This window comes from Pinus tabuliformis, chromosome 8, assembly GCF_031772625.1.
Source record: "Pinus tabuliformis cultivar Carrire ecotype Pingquan chromosome 8, CPIR1, whole genome shotgun sequence".
In the NCBI taxonomy this organism is placed as follows: Eukaryota; Viridiplantae; Streptophyta; class Pinopsida; order Pinales; family Pinaceae; genus Pinus; species Pinus tabuliformis.
Genome location: NC_142294.1, coordinates 59,793,127 through 59,814,669, shown reverse-complemented (window position 1 = coordinate 59,814,669; position 21,543 = coordinate 59,793,127). Strand labels below are relative to the sequence as shown.

Here is a 21,543-nt window from a genome sequence, read left to right as displayed (position 1 = left end):
AGCAATTATTAAGGTTAAGGAGAATTTGTTTTAATAGGTTCCCTACTGCATTCTCCAACGCACTCAACATTAGAGCTCTATATAAATAGACTAGCATGTGAGGAGACAAATTATCCACATAGCAAGATCATTGAATCTTTTCTAATGGAGGATAAGTTTGGCTAAGGAGAAATATGTTGTTGGAGATCATCTTTTATCTTCTAGTCATCATTTCTATCTCTCTCTTGGAGGTCGCTTATGTGAGAAGGACGAGTTTGACCAAGTCGCCTTCACGAGATTTTACCACAAATCGACTAGCCTTAACCACAATCGCATGTGGAGAGCTTACTATAGTTTGACCAAATTTGACCGCAGCCACACGTGTGAACAGTTGACCATAGAGCCAAGTTGACTATAGGGTCGAGTTGACCACAAGTTGAAAGTTTGACTAGCACTGACTTTTATTTTTTGACTGGTTTGACCAACATTGACTAGCAAATGTTTAAGAGGGTTTAACTAATGTTTTGACTTGTATATTAGCACATATTTCTAGACAAATTTATGATTTGTAAACCTTGTTGAAAAGACAATTTCTCCTCAAGAAACGATTGTTGGGTTTTCTCCCAAGGTTGGGTTTCCCAAGGTAAAAATCGTGTGCCTATAGTGCATGGTTGTCTTTCTATGATCTTTATTATTTCCATTGCATTTACAGTTGAAAATTTTTGTGTAATTATTCAATGATATCAGTGGCATAATAAATATTGTTTGAAAACTCATTAGGAAGTAATTATCAAATCAAACAATTGTAAACTATTGTACATGCTATAGAATTTCAACAAGAAAGTCACTTGAAAGTGAGTCTTCTATGAAGTATTTTTGTGCCCCTAACATTAGATATGGCCTACTATGATGTTCTAATGGTTTTTGTCCCTAATGATCTTGATCTCACTTAATAAGTTGATCTTGAGAGGATTGTCTCAAGTGGTCTTCTCATAGCAACATAGATCCCTTGAGTGATGGGTTTGACTTCTTCAATTGCCCCTTCAGAGGTCATTGTACCCCATTCCAAGAGCAGTCCTAACCTTCAGGATGCAACATTGCCTCTCCAGAGCAGAGCGATGGGCTATCAGATGATTCCACATGGTACTTGGCCCCCATATGTACCTCCAAGTCCTACAACGCCGCCAACAAGCTTGGGCATTGGGTTAGTCAATGATGTGCCCAAATGGACGCCCCTAGGTTGCCTTTGATACTATTTGATGGACGTTGCTTGATTTGGAATCTGGATGATGGTTGGTTATCATTGAGATGACATTGGAGGTCTTGCACATTAATTTTGAACCCCACTACATTAGTATTAGGGTGCCACATCATCTCTTTTAGCTTCGGAAGGGTGACGTAGGGCACCTTTTGGATGACATCATGCTTGAGGAGGCATTTTGTGGAGGTGCACCCATGCACTTTGAGCTTTTCTTAGAGTGAGGAGCATTGATGACCCATTTTATAACTTGCTTGATGCACTTAGAACATTTATGGAGGATGACATCATGGTGATGATCCCTTTTTCCCACACGTGTAGAATATTTTTGGCATTTATATTATGTTTTTGAGCTATCTTGATGTTGACTTGGGACCTCACACTTGTTAGACTCTTAAGCCAACTAATTTTAGGGATTTTACTTGTATTAGTGTAAAATTGAGTCTTGGTTGTCGTCATATAAATAGAGGGAAGACTCAATTCATTTTTGTCATCATCATTCATCACGTCTTCTTCTCCAAAAGGAGTGCACACTACCTCTTGTGTGCTTTCCTCTTGGTCGCTATGTGATACATGGATGCAAATTGTGTTAGGAGTGATCTTGTCAGATGAGGAGACTTCTTTATGGATTGATGAAGAGATTCTTGTGAAATTGGGTATGTTTATTGTTCATTTTCTTCCATTTTGCATGTTATAATTATGAATTAGGGTTTCTTGTGCTCCAATATAGAAATTGTTATATTTTCTTCCATGAAATCTTAATATAATATTGTATGTGAAATTTGTTCCCAAGGATCCTCAAGAGGACCTAATTATTTTTCCTCTTGAATTTAAACCTCCTAGAGAGGAAGTCACTAGGGTTACAAGTAGGGCTTCTAATGCTCTCACCCTCTTTGTCCAAGTCTCTTGTCGTAGAACTTGCTCTTATACTCCATGGTCAAAGTGTTTTAATGCACTAGTCTAGTTGATGATGATCACCTTTCTCTTTTCTATAAATTTCTCCTTTTTACTTAATTTCATGGGTATCTAGGGTTAGGGTTAGGGTTTAATTAAGGTTTTATTGTTTTTATGAAATAAATTGCAAAATTTATGGATGACTAATTACTCTTTAAATAGGAATTGTCTTTAAATATCCTGGCGTTAATACACTGAAAACCCCATTTCTAAGGATGGTATTATCATATTTATTGTAGTCTGCATGTTTAAACATAAAATTATATTTTCCTCCCATAAACCTCTTTCCTATTGGATAGCCTTATTATTTTTGGTTAATATATCCTTTTAGGCTATTTGTTCTTGTTGCTCTATGCCATTACATGCCTTATTTATTGCAAATCACACAACCCCCATCTTATAGAACCCTTTTTTATTCATTTAAAGGTCTTAGGAAAGTGAACTTGTACATTTTCAATTGGGTTTATCTCAGGTGGCTGGGAGGAATGGTTGGGATCCTCCTCACCTAAGTTCAACTCCCGCAAGTGACTGTGAAAATTTCACCACTAATATTCTATTGCAACAACTAGAATTAATTCTTTTAATTGATAAATTAATTATTCAGTTTATTGTTATGGCAACAAAAAACTAATCACACTGCAATCTTCACAAATAAAATACTGCGGAAGATAATCTGGAAAATGAGAAAATATGGGCGCACACACAAAATAATATAACACCATTATTTTTGGACAAAAGTCCCTAGAAAAAACCAACTCGGGAAAACCAATGTAGCAGCGGAGGGTTTTTATTATTAAGCAGCAGTGAGAAAAATATGAGTACAATAAATGGCACCAAACAGGAGAATCTATCCAAGAGAAATACTAGCAAAAATTTCCTGAGGATTTTACCCTCTCTGAGCAATCCCGACACTGCCTGACCTTTGAAAAGCTAGTTGTCCAAGTGGTCTATGTAGGCCTTGCGTCACCCTAGCGCTGCCTGCCACACGCACTGCCTGAATCGACTACCAATCTAGTTGTACTGCCTACTGCTAACTGGGAAAATACTTCTCCGACCCTATGGAAAATCTCCCTGGCCTCTAGAACTAAAATCATCTTCCTCTTCGGCTGGATTGAATTTCTCTTCTGAAGCAACTATGTAGTTCCTTCTCCACTTCTTGGAGAAAATCTCGACCTCCTCTTTTTGACTCTCCAGAACTGGAAAACTTCCTCCGGACTCACTATCTTTGCCCCTATCCATCTCTACTTTCCTTCTCTGCCTCGAACTCTTCTGGCTGCTACTCTCTGGAAAGTCAAACTGCCCAAGGAAATCAATCTCAAGTGTATATCTCCATCTACCCATCAACTTCTTATAATCTCACTGTGGGACTCCAACGGCCAAGATTAAATCTTAATCAATGGCTGCGATTATTTCCTAGTCGATCCATGTTAGTTTCCAGAGAAATCTCATCTTCCTCAATTAATTCTTGTTAATTAACCATTTTTCCTAAGTTAGACTTATGAAAAATTTAATTACTAATTAATTAACTTAATTAAGGCATCTCTAGGGAGATTTCCCTGAAACATTTTTTGGGTTATGGAGTCCTAGTGTTTCATAGCTTCTCTGACAACTATCGAGACTAGAACACCATCTGATGCTACAAAAACTAACACTCCCTCTTAGCAAGGAAGGTGTTCTAGTTCTAAACTACTCCAACAACCTATCCCTGCATCACCCTCCACATTTTGTTGATATTTGGCCACTGTGTCTACATGCCACTGCCCACCAACCACTATGCAACTTTGATGTTGCATCTGTGTTGACGCTGACACTATTATACTACTGCCAACTTCGCATTTGCATTGCAACTCCCTCTCAACCGTTGTTGCTACTACTGCAACTATTGCAACTAAGAAGCATCTGAAATACTGAATCAATTGTCTCTGTGTTGCATATGTCGCCTAAGCATCTGACTGCTACTAGCCTCTGCACTGTCCACTGGGGAATCTGCGATGTTGCTAACTCTGCTACTGAACCTCCTACTCGGCTATCAACACTGCTCTGCGCTCCTCAGCACCTGACCGCAACTAGTCTGCAACTATCACTTTGGAATCTAACTGCATCACTGACACTGATCCATCTTGCTATTGAATATTGTGGACCCCTGTAGGAAGGTAATGATCCATGAGGAAGACACCTCAATGGACCCTACCCAAACCTCTGCGCAACTCTAAGACTATAGCTCCATATCGCCCCACCTCACTTCTGGAGGTATAGCTACAAACATGGCGAAGTCTTCCTCCAACCTGGAGGACAATTTTTCTATATCTGCGATGTTGTCACTTGGTCTTGCTTCTCTTGCTTGTCCTTCTTCCTTTGAGGACACTGAGTACTGTAGTGGCCAAACTCACCACACTGAAGCACTTGACCTTAGATAGGTCCTTCTTTTTCTTCTTCTCCCCCTATCCCTGACTGGGACCCTTTGATGCAAGGGCCACATTTTCTTCCTCCTTCTCACCCTTCAACCCTTGTTGTTGCTGCCACTGATGGAGCTCTTTACTAGAGCTCACCTCATCTCCTCCTGTTGTAGGTCTGACCATACCCTATCCCACCCTGGTAATGTGTCTCGTCCCAAAATGCCTTGGACGAAGACCTCCCATTCCTCTGAGACACTGTTTAGGGCCAAACACACAAGCTCTATAAGTTGAGGCACTTCCCCAACGGCTGCAAGTTGCTCCCAGATTTCCTAAATTCTGGTGAGGAAGGGATCTATACCTTCACCCTTCTGTAACCTGATGTTTCTCAACTTCTCCTTCAAGAACATTTGTCGTTGCTCGGAAGGATTCTGAAACAAACCTGCGAGACCATCCCACATTTATTTGGTAGTGTTCTTGCCAAATATATGCAAGACTATATGGTCCTGAACTCCATCTAGAATCATCCACTTCGCCTTGGTCATTTCTTCCCTATTCTTCAAGCCAAATTCATCTACTAGGAAGGACATCCTGGTCTTTTAGATGACATAGTTGAAGGCTCCCTCCAACCTATCATGATCTTTAAGCCCAGTTGTGGTCATCTCTGAACTGGAACGGAAAACTCCCTCTTTCACCTACTCGACTACTGAATCTACTATTCGCACTCCCTTTTGGAGTGAGAAAAATCTGCTTGTAGTTATTGTCGGCTGCAACTGGAAATTTGGATTTCTAGGCTAGAAACCCTTTGAGAGGAATTTCCCTCTATGTGTGCACCTTTCTCTTCCACCCAGCATTGATTCTACTCTAGCAGTTGCTACAAAATCCTTTGTGCTCGGACCAAGACTTTGCTTTGCAAAAATCTGAGCTACTCACCTCTGCATGTGTCTGCACTCGCAGCTTTTCTATTTGTACTCGCGTGCCTCGCGACTGTACAGAGAATTCACGCGCGGTTGTTCTCAGTGATCTCACGCGAATCTCGCGGCTCAACTGAGTGAACCTGTGTGGCCCTTCGAAAAATCCTTTTCTGCACCTCCCATTGAGCTGTGAATTTTTCCCTTCACTTCTGAGCTCCCTATCCGATCAAACACCCTTTGATACTATGTGAAAATGTTAGATCCTTATACTACTACTGTAACCCGTTATTGTTATTAGTACAACCCCCTTATTATATTGTTGTGCCCATGTAGTCCCCATATTGTTATTATTGTGGCCCATAGAAGCCCACCATTGTTATTATTGTGCCCTTACATTATTATTGTTATGTCGGCCCTGATTATATTATGAACCCTTAGACGCCTATATATAGAAAGGAGGTCTTGTCATTTGTATCATCCAAGAATTGTTCATTTGTGTAATGTAAAGGAGGTTGCCCCCTCGAAGAAGCTTATTTCTAAGGCGTTTATCTATCTTTTCTATCTTTTTGTGCGCTGGTTTCATAACATTTGGTATCAGAGATTTGGATTCTAGGGTTTCGCTACTCCAGACAAGTCATCGTGGAATTTTCTCTATAACGTTTTTTCTGCGACGTTTCAGAAGCTAAAACAAAAACCCATTTGAGACGAAATCTCGCTGAACCTCGGGTCTGAATTCCAGATCTTGTCTCGCTATATTTGCGGAGCTATGATCTGAGGAAGTTAGGGTTTTTGGAAGCTCTAGAATTTCATCTAAAACAGGTCATTGTGGAATTTTCAACATAACGTTTTCACTATGAAGTTTCAAAAGCTAAAAGAAAAACCCATTTGAGAAGAAATTGGTCTTAACCTCGGGTCCTAATTTCAGATCTTGTCTCGCTGTATTTTCAGATATATGATTTGAGGAAGCTAGGGTTATTGCAGACTCCCAAATTACATTCTAAACAAGTGACTTGGGGAAAATCACCATAACTATCTCTCTGAGCATCAGATTGAAAATTTGTAATTAGTTACTGAAAGAGGACGGACTGTAGTTTTCTGTGTATCATTTTCAAATCCGAAGATCAAAATAGTGGCATGTGGCACTTCGTACAAGTTTGCTCTTCTGAAAATGTCTATAATCAGGTCATCGTGGGAGATTTGACCTAACTCTTTCTTGCAGAATCCAATCTTGATCAGACTTGCGGGGTTAGAAATAGGACTCATAGGGCTACTGCAAGAAGTAATTTCAGAAATGGGAGACCTGAAATTACAGAGTTACAACCGTTTCAAGATCGAGCTCCTAAAATCAAGAAAAAGCAAGATGAGGAGGTTTGATGGCAAGGATCCGGTAAATTGGATACTACAGATGGAGAAATATTTCGATCTACATGGTGTACCACTGTTACAAAAGGTATGTATTGCATTTAATTATTTAGAACCGAATCAATTTTTATGGTATAAAGGGCTTTGTTCTCATAAACCACTTGTTACATGGTCAATTTCACGAAGGAAATGATATCACATTATGAAGATACAAAGAACAACACCTTATGTAGCCAATTGATATAACTCAAACAAAAGTGTTCAATGGCAGAGCACATTCAGGACTTTCAAAAATTAAATATAAGGGAAAATGGTATTCCCGAGAAGCAGAGGATTGATGTCTCCATAGGGACTTTAAAGGATAACATTCAACATGAGGTTCGTCTTTGGGAACCTGATTCACTGGAAAAGGTATTCAGGTTAGCAAGAAAAGTGGAAAGCAAAATTATGGCAACAAAGAAGTCTACCCCGCACAACTATAAAGATGGAAGTGTTGTTTCTCCTAGTCCTCCACAACCTACAAGGGTGACACGACAACAATTGGAAGAAAAAAGAGAAAAAGGGCTTTGTTACAATTGTGATAGAAAATACACTAAAGGTCATAAGTGCGCTGAGAAGAAATTATTTTATATAGATTATGAAGAGGAGGAAGAAAAGGATCAAGAAACATCAAAAGAAGAGGCTATACACCACGAACCAACCCTCGAGAAAGAAGAAATGAATCCGACCATATTTTGTAATGCATTGGCCGGTATTACCACTCCTCAAACTATCAAGATAGGACATATCAAGAAGAAAAATGTTCAAGAAGTGAAAGATCACATCAAGCATCAAGAAATGAATCAAACCATATCTTGTAATGCATTGGAAGAAATTACGACTCCTCAAACTCTCAAGATAGAAGGACATATCAAGAAGAAAAAGATTCAAACAGTGAAAAATCACATCAAGCATCAACAACAAGTTCTCCAACTTTTAAAGGATAATGCCACTTTGGTGCATAATCGAATGAAACAACAGGCAGATCAACATCGAAGTAAAAGAAGTTTTGATGTAGGCGATTGGGTATTTTTACAGCTACATCTTAAGCTAGCTATTTATGAAAAGGAAATGTTGGCCATATTACATGCACTTAAGAAATGGCGACCTTACCTAATGGGAAAACACTTCAAGGTAAAAATGGATCATGATAGTCTTAAATACTTTTTAGAACAAAGATTATCTTTAGAAGAACAGAAAAAATGGGTCACAAATATGTTGGTTTATGACTTTGAAATCATCTACAAAAAAGGGAAGAAAAATGTTGTTGCAGATGCACTCTCAAAAAAGGATGAGGATGTGGAAGCATTGTTTTGTACTATTTCTATTATCCAACCAAATTGGATAAACAAAGAAAGGGATGAATGGAAGAAGGACAAAGAAGTGTGGCCACTCATTCAAAAGTTGCAGAAGATCCCAGTTCAAACAATATTGCCAGAACTTGATGAGGAAGGAAAAATCATATTGGAGCATGGAGCAGTGATAGAAACAAGAACCCGACAGCTACGAAATTGACCAATTTCAGAGAATCTCATCAAGTGGAAGAATTTACCCGCTGAAGAGTCCACATGGGAGGACAAGAATTTTATACAGAAGCATCAAGAACTACTCAAGCGTTCAGGACAACACTTTTTGAAGAAGAGGGGCATGTTAGGTCCCTATACTACCAGTGTAACCCATTATTGTTATTAGTACAACCCCCTTATTATATTGTTGTGCCCATGTAGTCCGCATATTGTTATTATTGTGGCCCATAGAAGCCCACTATTGTTATTATTGTGCCCTTACATTATTATTGTTATGTCGGCTCTGATTATATTATGACCCCTTAGACGCCTATATATAGAAAGGAGGTCTTGTCATTTCTATCATCCAAGAATTGTTCATTTGTGTAATGTAAAGGAGGTTGCCCCCTCGAAGAGGCTTATTTCTAAGGCCTTTATCTATCTTTTCTATCTTCTTGTGCGCTGGTTTCCTAATAGAAAAATTCACCACTGAAATTCTATTGCAACAACTAGAATTAATTCTTCTAACTGATAAATTAAGTATTCAGTTTATTGCTACGGCAACAACAAATTAATCACACTGCAATCTTCACAAATCAAAATACTGCGAAAGATAAATTGGAAATTGAGGAAATATAGGCACATAAAAAAAAAATAACGCCGTTATTTTTGGACAAAAGTCCATGGAAAAAACACACATGGGAAAACTAGTGCAGCAGCTGAGGGCTTTTATTATTAAGCAGCAATGAGAAAATTCCGAATACAATAAATGTCACCAAACGGGCAAATATATCCAAGAGAAATACTAGCAAAAAATTTCTGAGGGATTTTACTTTATGTCTGAGCAATCCCAGCATTGTCTCACCTCTGAAAAGCTAGTCATCTAAGTGGCCTGCGCAAGCCCTGCGTCACCCTAGTGCTACTTGCCACACGCATTGCCCGAATCGACTACCAAGCTAGTCGTCCTGCCTATTGTTCACTGGGAAAATGCTTCTTCGGCCCAGTGGAAAATCTTCCTGGCCTCTGGAACTGAAAACGTCTTCCTCTTCAACTGGATCAAACTAGTCTTCTGAAGCAACTGCATAGTTCCTACGCCGCTTCCTAGAGAAAATATTGGCTTCCTCTTTCTGACTCTCCGGAACTAGAAAACCTCCTCTGGACTCACCGTCTCTTCCTCTCTTCGTCTATGCTTCCCTTCTTTGGCTCAAACTCTTCCGGTTGCTACTCTCTCGAAAGTTGAAATGCCCAAGGAAATTGATCTCAAGTATATATCTCCATCTACCCATCGACTTCTTATAATCTCATTGTGGGACTCCAACGGCCAAGATTAAATCTTAGTCAATGGCTTAAATTATTTCCAAATTGATCCATGTGAGTTTCTAGAGAAATCTCACCTTCCTCAATTAATTCCTGTTAATTAATCATTTTTCCTAAGTTACTTAGGAAAAATTTAATCACTGATTAATTAACTTAATTAGGGCATCTCTAAGTGCATTTTCGGATTTTCCTGAAAACTTTCTGGGTAATGGAGTCCTAGTGTTTCTTAGCCTCTCTGACAACTGTCGAAACTAGAACACCATCTGATCCCACAAAAACTAACAGTGACATGATGAACTTTGATGTAATAGATGGAATATGTATATTCCTTATATGGAATATATGGATATTTGTATGTTAAAATAAAAAGTGAGCATGTAGTTTGGCCAACTCACATCTCAACCTTTCAAGGTTTGGCCTGTCCTTATCTTCACCTTTCCTTCACCCTAAGCCCTCATCCGTCGAATATGTCTTGGGAGATTTCTCTTGCAAACCCTAGGGAGTCGTTTGGCTTATCTCCTAGTCATATAACCCTTAGGATTTGCCTTTAGGGAAGCCTCCCTTGGGATAATTTATCTACCACTAAAGAGCAGAAGACACACCATCAAGGTGACAGTGGGTGGCTGTCTTTTGTTGCCCATTACCTAGGTTGCCTAGTGAGGCTTTGCAGTAGGCCTGCTAGATTTTGTGGTAACAGGAACCACAAAACAGTAGGTTATGAGTTTCTATGATTGAGGCAACGGATGTGGCCTAGTAAGGGTACAAAACATGGGGTAAACTTCTTAGGAAACCACGAGAAAGAAGTTTCTAGAAACAGAAAGAAAACTTTGCAGTGGAAACAGAAAGAAATAACTAGAATTACTCTGCAATGAAAATGACCCTTCTCTTCTATGACAATACCCTTATATGTTCACTGTTGATTTTGCCCTTTGCTTCTCATGAAATCATTTATTCTGTTCATTTTCATCTTGTGGAATTTGAGATTCATAACTCTAAGATTAGTGCAGTCAGCAGCGTGATAAAACCCCTTTTTTGTGGATTTTGTATTTTTATTATATTAAAATAAAACTCAAGGAACCACAGACAATTTTTGAAAGTCTTTTAGAAGCCATAAATGGCCTCAGCAGTTCACAAAAATGTTAGTAAACCATTGAGCTATTTCCAACCAACTGGAAACATTTTAAAAGTCATTTCTGGCACAATGCCATTTTTAGTACGGGAAACATGTCTTGGACTAGCCAAATACAGTTTCTGAGATACACAAGTTACTCCATTTTTACTTACTATCATCCTGTTGACACTCCTACCTGCAGCTTCATCCATCAACTGAAGCTGAAGCAGGTGCCAACAGAAACTGACCAAAGTACATTACCATTACCCTCTTTAATCATACTTTTGATGCTGCTATTCCTGAGCATAAACCATCCACCAAATGGGATGGTTGCACCATTAAACTTATTCCACAGAAAATAAACGAGACGAGATTTCCTCTTAAATCAGGCTCACTTGATTCAAAAATCTACAAAAGGAAGGTAACTCTGGAAGTAAAGCAATCGTCTTGCACTAAAATGCAAAACTACACCATAGCCACCGAAATGGATATATTTAATAGGCTTAACTTTGGATGGATGGGGAATAGAACATCCAAACGAGTATCTATCTTCAAGCTACAAGAAAAAATATTTGCTTCTAATATAAAAAACAATGGAAGGAAATAATTCTAAAATGTTCTAAGTTAAGTGACAAGCAAGCAAATATTTTAAGCATCCCAAGAATACGTTGGCAAATATTTACTTGTAAACGAAAATTTCATATTAAGGTAATAGTTTCAACATAACTAGATATATATAAATTTTATTTCCAACTTATATTAACTAGTTGTTGATACATTCCTCTAAATATTAATACCCATTCTTCCACGAGGTCAAAATTACAGGAAACATCAGACAATGGCTTACCTCATCAATGAATTTTTCTCCATCAAAATGAATAACAATAAAAGCAACGAAACATTTTTCACATAAGTAGCCATTAAAATGTAAAATTCAATGGTGCATAAAAGGAACAAACCTTAACAGCTACCTCTTGGCCATCAGCCAATCTTGCGCGATGTACTTGTGCAATTGAAGCCGAAGCAATTGGTTGCTCATCAAACGATGCATATCTGAACAATGTTGCAAAATCAATACCAGCCATGCTTAAACTTCTTTTCCATTGTCATGATGACATTTGGTTATCCCTAGCAATATTCTAATTGGATTATCATCCATGTAGAATATTATTAATATAAGAAATGCTCTTGCAAGGCACAGCTAGAAAGTAGTAACTTCATGGTTCATTTTAACCCCATGAATGATAGAAAGAGATAACGAAAGTATGAGGAGAGCATACACCAAAACTACTAGAAAACAAATGTAATTGCAAAAAAGATAATTTCGAAGCAATAGTGAGTAGAAAATATCTACTTATATTTCCTAGGAAGAACTACTCATGCAGGCTTTCATCCATATGTCTCTACCTCTCATGCACTTTATTATCAATTTTAATTTTAATTTTAATGTCCGCTAGTAGCGAAAGTTGGACAATGGGACTACAAAAACTATAAAGATGAGTGAGCCAATGAGATGTTTCTTTGAGAAAGCTACAAAATAATATAGTAGAAAAGGTATAAAAGGATCCAATGTAAATTTCTAAATCAGGCAATTAATACGGCTTTAGAAATTTCACCTCAATCCTGAGGTTTCCCAAAGCTATTCCCTGTGAACTTTCAGTGTTAGGGATGATCTGAATTAGGATATTTCAGTAGTAATATTTTGTTTCCTTTCAACCCAATTTCACCAGGCTACCCAAGAGAATAACTACCATATGAGTGTACCACAATACCACAATGTTACAGCCCTCAGGGTACACTTTTCAAGGCATATAGCATACCTGATTTGTCTTATTACAGTAGAATATAACAGCTGTAATTGCTCTCTTTTATCTTCAAAATATGTGTCAAATCACTCAACCAATTCAATTATATGATATGTAAAATTAACAACAAGGGCTGAAATCTACTCAATCATGAAGAACATAAACTGCAAATCAAATCTGCAAGTACACAATATTTAGACCACAGGAAACCTCTTATGTGTGTGTATGGGAGCGGATGAATGTACAAGTATGTAGCACAACGTTAATGCTAAGGTGGTACAAGTCAAGCTCTCCAAGCCCTAGCTAGGTAAACCATAAGAAAACCCTAGCCACCAACTCCTAGCTAGGGATCACTCCCAGCCAAAATTGGTCACTCCAAAGATTTCCAACATGTTAGCATCAACTACAGTGAGTCCTCCATGGCACATACACAAAACTTGCATTACACAAGCTCTCCACACTAGCACTCTTTTCTTCCTTACGATTCAGAGATCCTAACCATGTTGTACAAAATGGCAAGATAACTATAGTGCTACTATCCAATTCTATATGTTCATCCTAGGAATTAGGTCCTCAAACACTAGGTCTTTAATTCTTGAATCATTATAAACACCAAGACCTCCATGGAGCATCAAGAATACAATCAAGGGCTCTTCCAAACAAAGCATCACACCAAACTCAAGACTCATCAAGCTAGAGTCTCCACAATCTTGTACTAACCTCCATGCATCCTACAACAATAAGGCTACAACACCATGCAAGGTGTCAGATCTACTCTCCATGTCTTCTATTAGGGTAGACACCCTTGCACTACAACAAGAGCTATGAGATCCATCATCTCCTCCAAGGTCATGTTCTTCTCTAGGGTTTACTTGCATAGCACAAACCCTCACATCTCACAAGAGCAAACCTTAGTATCACACAAACGCAATCTCTCTAAGAACAACTAAAAACGTCTCTCTCTCTCTCTCTCTCTCTCTCTCTCTCTCTCTTCGTCTTCTTCTAGGGTTTCCTCATGAACCCTAGCATCTCACTTCCTATAAGACGTATCCACAACTATTAAAAGAATAGAGTACAATGATGATAATGATGGCAAACCTCTCTCCTCCCTTTCTATGTACAATTGGTAGGGAGGATAACATAAAGTAAGGACATGTGTCCATACAAGTAACCAACAAGGCAACCCCACATGTAGCATTCTACGGTATAAAGATGTACAACTATCATTCTAGGGTTTATTCGATCCCCAAGATGAAATGCCTTCCAAGTACGAATCTCCTAGGGCTCAATGCTACTCCTCCAACATGGTTCACTCAACAAGAAGTTGTTCGTTCAATGTTGCTCTCCCATAGTGGTATCCAAGTGTTCCCTTGCAAGGTGTTCCTCCTCCAATTGTGCCACATGTCATTTATTTTTCTCAATGTTACTTTCATGTTTGCTAATGTGATCATTAAGTTCCAATGCTCCTTGTCAAGCCAGGTTTGTGTAACTCCGAATGAATTGTGATTTGCATTAAGAGATTATATATATGTATATTGAGAGGGAGACTCTTGGAATTCAAATTCCAGTGTCTCTTTGCCTTCTCTATTTTCCTATTTACAATATTTACTAGAATTTCCTAATCCCAGAGATTATGTGTTAACATTCCACCCCTTAATCTGAACGGATATTGGTGAGTCCAAGCATCATTCTAAAACTTTCAAACTTTTATCTTCCAAGCGCTTTGCTGAAGATGTCTGCAATCTACTCGTTTGTGGAGCAATGGAGTAGGTGAATATCTTGGCCTCAACATGATGTCGAATCAAATGATACTTTGTATTGAAATGTTTGGTTTGATCATGGAACTTTGGATTCTTAGCCAACTTTTTGCATAAGTGTTGTCAATCAAAAGAGGAGTATAATGCACTTGCTTCTCTTGCAAATCTTCTAGAATTTTCCAAAGCCACACAATTTCTTTCGCTGCTTCTGCAGCTGCCACATATTCTGCCTTAGTTGTGGAATCTACTAGAACTGATTATTTGCATGACCTCCAGGAGACAGCTCCTAATCTAAGACTCATAACATAGCCTGAAGTATATACTCCATTTCTTTATCTCCATCAAAATCTGAATCAGAGTATGCAATCAAGTTGAAGTCATCCACCTGTGTATACTTGAGTCCAAAGTCTTGAGTTCCCTTCAAGTACTTTAGAACTCTTTTTGCAGGAGACCAATGACCCTCACAAGGCTTTTGCATAAACCTGGAGAGGATTCCAACTGCAAATGAAATGCTCGGTCTGGTAGTAGTCAAGTAGTTGAGAGTCGAGACTTCCTACGAGTCGTTTATACTTTGTTGCATCCTCAAATTCATTTCCTTCTGTGGATGTGAGTTTTAAATTTTGTTCCATTGGAGTGGTTAAAGGATTGCACTCAGCCACGCCAAATTTGTTCAACAAATCTCCAATGTACTTATTTTGAGAGAGGAATAAAAACTTTAGATGTTGGGTTAATTCAATACCAAGATATTAGTGAAAATATCCCAAATCTGTCATTTCAAAATCTTTCCTTTATTTATGGATGCAATGTAATTTTCATTGTTCCCTGTCATCAGAAGATAATATACATACACCACAAGATATACAATTGTTTTGCCAACTTTCTTGACAAACAAAGTTTGAAACTTAGTTTTAGAAGATGATCAATCAATTTCTCATACCAGGTTCGCGGTGCTTGTTTCAGGCCATACAAGGATTTGGCAAGTTTACATACTTTCTGCTCTTATCCATTCACAACAAATCCTTCCGATTGGGACATAAAAACATTCTCTTTCAGATCTCCATTCAAGAAAGCAATTTTTACATCCATTTGATGGACTTTCCAACTGTTCTGCGCTGCCAAGGCAAAGAGAATACGGATGGTAGCCCATTTTGCTGTGGGGAAAAGTCTCCTCATAATCGACCCCTTCATTCTGTGCAAAACCTTTTGCCACGAGCCTAGATTTATGCTTTTCAAGTGAGCCATATACTTTATACTTGTTCTTGAAGACCTACTTGCAACCTATCGGTTTGGTTCCCAATGGAGGATCAACTACCTTCAAAGCGCCATTCTTTATCAGAGCATCATACTCTTTCTATATTGCTTCTTTCCATTCATCATGAGAAGCAGCTTCTTTGAAGGAATTTGGTTCAAATTTGTAGACAAATTTAATTCACAATCATAAGAAACATCTGTATCAGCGAGTGAATCGTAATCGTCTACATCGCCTCCATTCTGTCTAGTAGAGCTTCTTGTTTCTGCCTTCCCAACCTCATCAGGACGAACACTTTCAAGTGTCTTTGTGAGCCATTTTGGAGGACCTTTATGTGATGGCACAGGTTGTTCAATTGACTGGATGGGGTTGAATCAAGGTTTAGCCTTCCAATTCTCTCAATCACATCACTCATAGTGTATTTTTGATCAGTAGTTGGAGCTTCATGAGGGGGAGAGAGTACTTCAAAAGGAGATTCCACATATTGATCTAAGATAGGGATCCCCCCCTTCAAGATGTGGAGTCTCATTACCAAATTCTTGAAAAGACTTTGCATGCCTGAATTTGTCCAAACGATCAAGTTGTCGCTCAACAACATTGTCAGTCTTGAAAGATTCAAGAAAAATTACATCTCTATATATTACAAACTTCTTATTTACTTCATCATAGAGACGATATGCTTTGGAGGTATCCGAGTAACCCAAGAAGATACATTTCCGACTCCTTGCATTGAATTTCTTTCTTTGTTCCTTAGGTATAAAGGCATAACAAGTGGAACCAAAAACCATGAAATGCCTCACCCAAGGAATGTGGCCATAACACATTTCTTAGGGTGTCTTGTTTTTGAGAGCATGAGATGGACACCTATTCTTAATATACACAGCACATAGAACTCAGCTTTACATTTTTTTAAAACATCATTGAACATACCATATTTAAAATTGTCATATTCATTCTTTCAGCGACATCGTTCTGATGAGGATTATAAGGCACTGTTGTTTGATGTTTGATCCCATGCTAGTGAAGATACTTTTCAAATTCATTTGAAGTATATTATTTTCCCTTAATAATACGAATAAAGCCAATGTGAGATTGTGTATCATTTTCAATCCATGCATGAAATTTTTTGAAAGTTTCAAAAGCTTCAAAATTGTTCTTCAATAGTTAATCCCAACACATTCCGATGTAGCCATCAATAAAAGTCATCATGTATTTATTACCAATTGCAAAAGGAACAAGCTTAGGGCCACACAAGTCAAAATGAATGAGTTCAAGCTTTCCATGTGCTTTGGAATGAGAATCATGAAAAGACTGTTGTGCTTTCCTAAAATACAAGCATCACAATGCATAAGCTTCCTAGGACTAGAGGGCAAACCAGTAACACCAATTCTCTTCAATAAGCGCAGGCTATCATAGTTTAGATGTCCAAATCTAGCATGCCATAAGACACTGGATGGTATTGTACCTTCATCAAATTGAGAACTGTATGCAAAAATTTGTGCTCGAGCAGAGGTTCCTGGCAGCTTCAGGAGTCTTTCTTCTTTTATCCCAGTCATGCCAAGTGAGTTGTCTGATGCTTTTCTGACCTCAACCTTGCCATTAAACATGTGAATGGAGTGTCCTTGTTGGCGGATGTGGACCAAGGACAGCAAGTTTCTCCACAACTCCAGGAGGTAGAGAACATCATGTAGAAGAAATTCTGGAAGACCAAGCAATTTGAGCATGATTGTGCCAAGGCCTAAAGGCTTGAGTTTTGACTTATCTGCAAAGTAGATTGTTCCATCAACATTATCAGTGAATTGTTCAAAGAAATATTTGCTAAAGGTCATGTGGAAAGTTGCTCTTGAATCAAGCAACCATGCATCTTTCCACAAAGCAAGTGAAGCATTACATAAGTCTTCAATTACTCCAATATTGCAGTTTGCCACAACATAATGAGCAGATTTGGGTGCTTTACCTTTCCCTTGATCTGGTGATTTTCCTTTCTTTTCATCCCTTTCCTGTCTGATCCTATCCCATGAGAGCTTACATGTGGAAGCATCATGTCCATTTATGTTGCATCGAATACAGGGAAGATCAAGTCTTCCTCCTTGGTACTGTCTGCCCCTCTTACCTCTATTATTCTTCCTTCCATGTCCTCTTCAACCACCTCTTCCTCTAGAAGAATCATGTGCCTGATTCTTCTCTTTCTGTGCAAGGCACACAGCTTCTTCAAGAGACTGAGCAGCTATCTTCTTCTTCCCAAAAGCTTTCTCTCTTTCAAAAAACTTCTCTAGAAGAGAGTCAAAAGAAATCTCCTTAAGTTTGCCACTAGCTTGTAATGACTCAAGGTAATGACAATAAGTAGGATACGTTGCCTTAACGAAAGTTGTGAGAGGAACATCCATTTTAACATTGGTGGCTTCTATATCATGCATAATGGCTCTTATTTCATAAGCTAAGGCAAGGGGATCGTCGTCTTTCAATTATAATTGAACAGCTTGATCATTAATTGTACTACTTCAAGCTCAGAGTGTGAGTCATATAAATCTTTTAGCTTCTTTAAGGCTTCAAAGGCATTTGTAAATGGTATAATATGACGACTCACCTATTCATTGACTGATGTTGCAATCAAGGCATAGGCCTTGTTGTTCTTGTTCTCCCATATGGCAAGATCTTTGTCTGAAGTGGGTTTTTAAGGAGGATTGACTCCTTCTCCTTCACAAACTCCTTTCCACAACTCATTAAAAATCAGGGTATGTTTTATCTTCCTAGACCATTCATGGTAGTTCTCTTTCCAAAGAGAACTACTCCAACTATGGAGACGAGTGAATGCATTTTTGCAAAACTTTTGAGCTGAAACTTCAATAGATAAAATTCTTGCTAAAAATCTCTTAACAGAGATTCATCATTACTTGTATCTCCTTTAAAAATTAACCAAAAAGAGTTCAATTCAAAACTCAACTCTGTATATATATAAAATTTAAACCAATGTTGCAGATATGAACCAATTCAACCAACATCTCAAAAATTTCAGCACACAATGTGTATACAATTCAACTCACCAACCATAATATATGTCATCACATATATAAACCATCTCCCACCGTTTATAAAGTTTCCAACTAACATAAAGCTTAAAGCATGCCTCAATACTCATACAATATATACCATCCAACATATAAATGGATCATTGTATATCATATACCATACGGTCCCTTTTAAAAAAGAGCTTAATGCACATATAAAATCAACGCAACATGGAACTCGACCTTCAAAAACACATACCATAATACACCACAAGGCTTAAAAAAGGGCTCAACACAGCATACTATACTTCACATCAGCAACACGTCTTTACTTACATTCAACCCAAAGAGCTCATATATGCACATACCAGCATTCAAATAAACACACCATTCAATGTAGTTCACTCAAATAAACACACCATTTAAAATAGTTCATGGTATTCAACAAAGTTTAATGCACCTCCATTTCAACACAGGTTCCAAAAGTTGTATTCATAAGTCTTCAACACATCATTCACCATCATACAAAGGCATACGATGTAATAACAAGAGCCAGCGCAAGAGTTACGCACACCAGCATATAATTACAACTTGCAGAGCTCAATGTACAGCATACCAGCCACCATTTCACTGCACCATATGCATATAATTTTCAGGACAACATTCAACGTACATAGCAGCATACACCAAAGAGCAACACCAAACAGACCATATGCATAGAAATCACGATATTTGAATGGAATGAATGCACTAAATTTTGCAAAGAACGGAGATTGAATTTTAATGAATGAATTGACCAGAGGGCGAGAGGATAACTGTAGGGAATAGCGGGAGTTACAGGCTAAATTGGGACCTGTCGCTCTGATACAATGTCAGGCCAGGTTTGTGTAACTCCGAATGAATTGTGATTTTCATTAAGAGATTATTGATATATACATTGAAAGGGAGACTCTTGGAATTCAAATTCCAATGTCTCTTTACCTTCTCTATTTTCCTATTTACAATATTTACAGGAATTTCCTAATCCCAAAGATTAGGTGTCAACACTCCTCAACATATGTGTCCAGGTCCACAACCATCCTTCTTGAAGTATGCTCCTCAACCCAAGCATTCTCAAGTCAAATGACCAATCTCCAAGGTGTATCAATATATCACATGATCCCAAGCTCCCAAGATTAAGTGCCCTCCTCGTAGGTAGGTACCTCTCCTAATCGACTAACAAACTCCATTATGTGTGCCCAATGGATTAGTCATCATGCCAATTGAAGTAACAAACTCCTAGGTAAGGGCACTGTCACACACCCATGTAACCCTCAATAGATATATTTTATGCTATTGTTTCAGCATGCCAACCAACAACCCTATGATGATCCACAGATAGCAAGCCTTAGATGTGTTGAAAATTGTAACTAGGTCCAGTCTTCATAATGACCTAATTGTAATCATGACATTGTATATTCTTTATAAAGAAAGAAAGAGATTATATGTTTCATACTCAAGTTTGAGTAAAAAACATGTTCTTCGTGCTTTTAGGCTTTCTAGGTCTTTCTAGGATAAAGAATAATATTGGTCATGTGTCATAGTTCCATTTGGACTCATTGTAATAAAGAAAAATATTTATGATATCAAGAAAAAGCAATTTTGTATCCCAAGACCAAGTCGGCCCAAGAACAATATCAAGTCAACGTAAGGGAGGGTTATTCGACCCCTCAAAGAGGATATAAATACAAGGAGCTCGACCTCATTTGTAAACTCATCCAAGGCAAGTTCTAACTACAATAGTGAAGGAGAAGAAGAGCTAGAAGGACGAGGAAAAAAAGGAAGAATCGAAGTTTCTTGGGCTCTCTCTCTCTCTCTCTCTCCCCCCATGTGCGAAGTTAGGGTTTTTGTGAAGTTGTAGTTGCAGGAGGCCGAAATTGTAGGACCGAAAATCTGAGAAGTAGTTGTAGGGCCGAAATTATGGGACAAAGTTGCGGTAGCTCAAAGTTTGGAAGCTGCCTTGGAGAAGATCTTGCTCGGGGCTGACTTGGTGTTTGGTAGGGTTGTTGGCTTTGGTCTTTGGGTCTTGGAAGTCTCTTTGTAAGCAGATTCTATAGAAGAAGAGAAGCATTTTTCTGGGTTTTACCCTTGGAGGGCTTTTCCCTGGCTTAGAGCCTATATCTTGTGTACATTGTCTTGTGATCTTCATTCTTTTGGTAATTGCTTGATGAACAAGATCGAATAATGTAATAAAGGCCAACACATATCACAAGTAATTATCAAGTTAAGGAAAATCTTCTATAATACACAAGTCTCATTATTTTCCAACAAGATGCCTTGTAATGTCCCTTTTTTTGGGCGTTGGGAATGGAGAGCATCTCAATAGCCTAGGCTACAGATTAATATTAATTGTTGGCTATGAGGGAATTAATTAATTAAAAGTGACTAAAAAAAGAGAATATTAAAAACAAATCACTTTATTTAATAAAGGAAAAGTAATGCATGGTATTGTCCATGGTATTTCGATATACCATCATAATAAAAAGAGAAGCATGAGCTCACAAGAGACATTATTAAATGATTTGGTGAATTGATTTTGTGGCTCTCTGAGCATTGTGTGAGGGTTTTCAACTCTGAGTGTGGAGCATCTTCAGGGTTGAGACTATCCACTCTAGGGATCTAATTGTTCACTAGTTCAATGGTGAAAAACCCATTGAGTTTGCACCCAAGAATATCCTCCCTAGGGATCTAACTGTTCACTAGTTTTGATTGTGAAACACCCACCCTAGCTAGTCAAGAGGAAGAACCACTTCAGGTTCTTTAGTGGTGCTTACCGATGAAGGGTGATATTTTAGAGTAGTTGTTAGAAGGTTGAAGCAGCGTACATTGTAGACAGAGTAGTCCAACTAGAGA

The 21,543-nt window shown here is 38.2% G+C and overlaps 1 pseudogene across 1 annotated transcript in view; it reads right to left on the bottom strand.

Moving 5' to 3' along the window:
- The window catches only part of LOC149234135 (uncharacterized), a 350,486-nt pseudogene that overhangs the window by 112,324 nt on the left and 216,619 nt on the right, over positions 1 to 21,543 (bottom strand). The window contains exon 5 of the transcript XR_016246072.1: positions 11,792 to 11,885. The product of XR_016246072.1 is annotated as an uncharacterized LOC149234135 (transcript). The remainder of the gene's footprint in view (positions 1 to 11,791; positions 11,886 to 21,543) is intronic.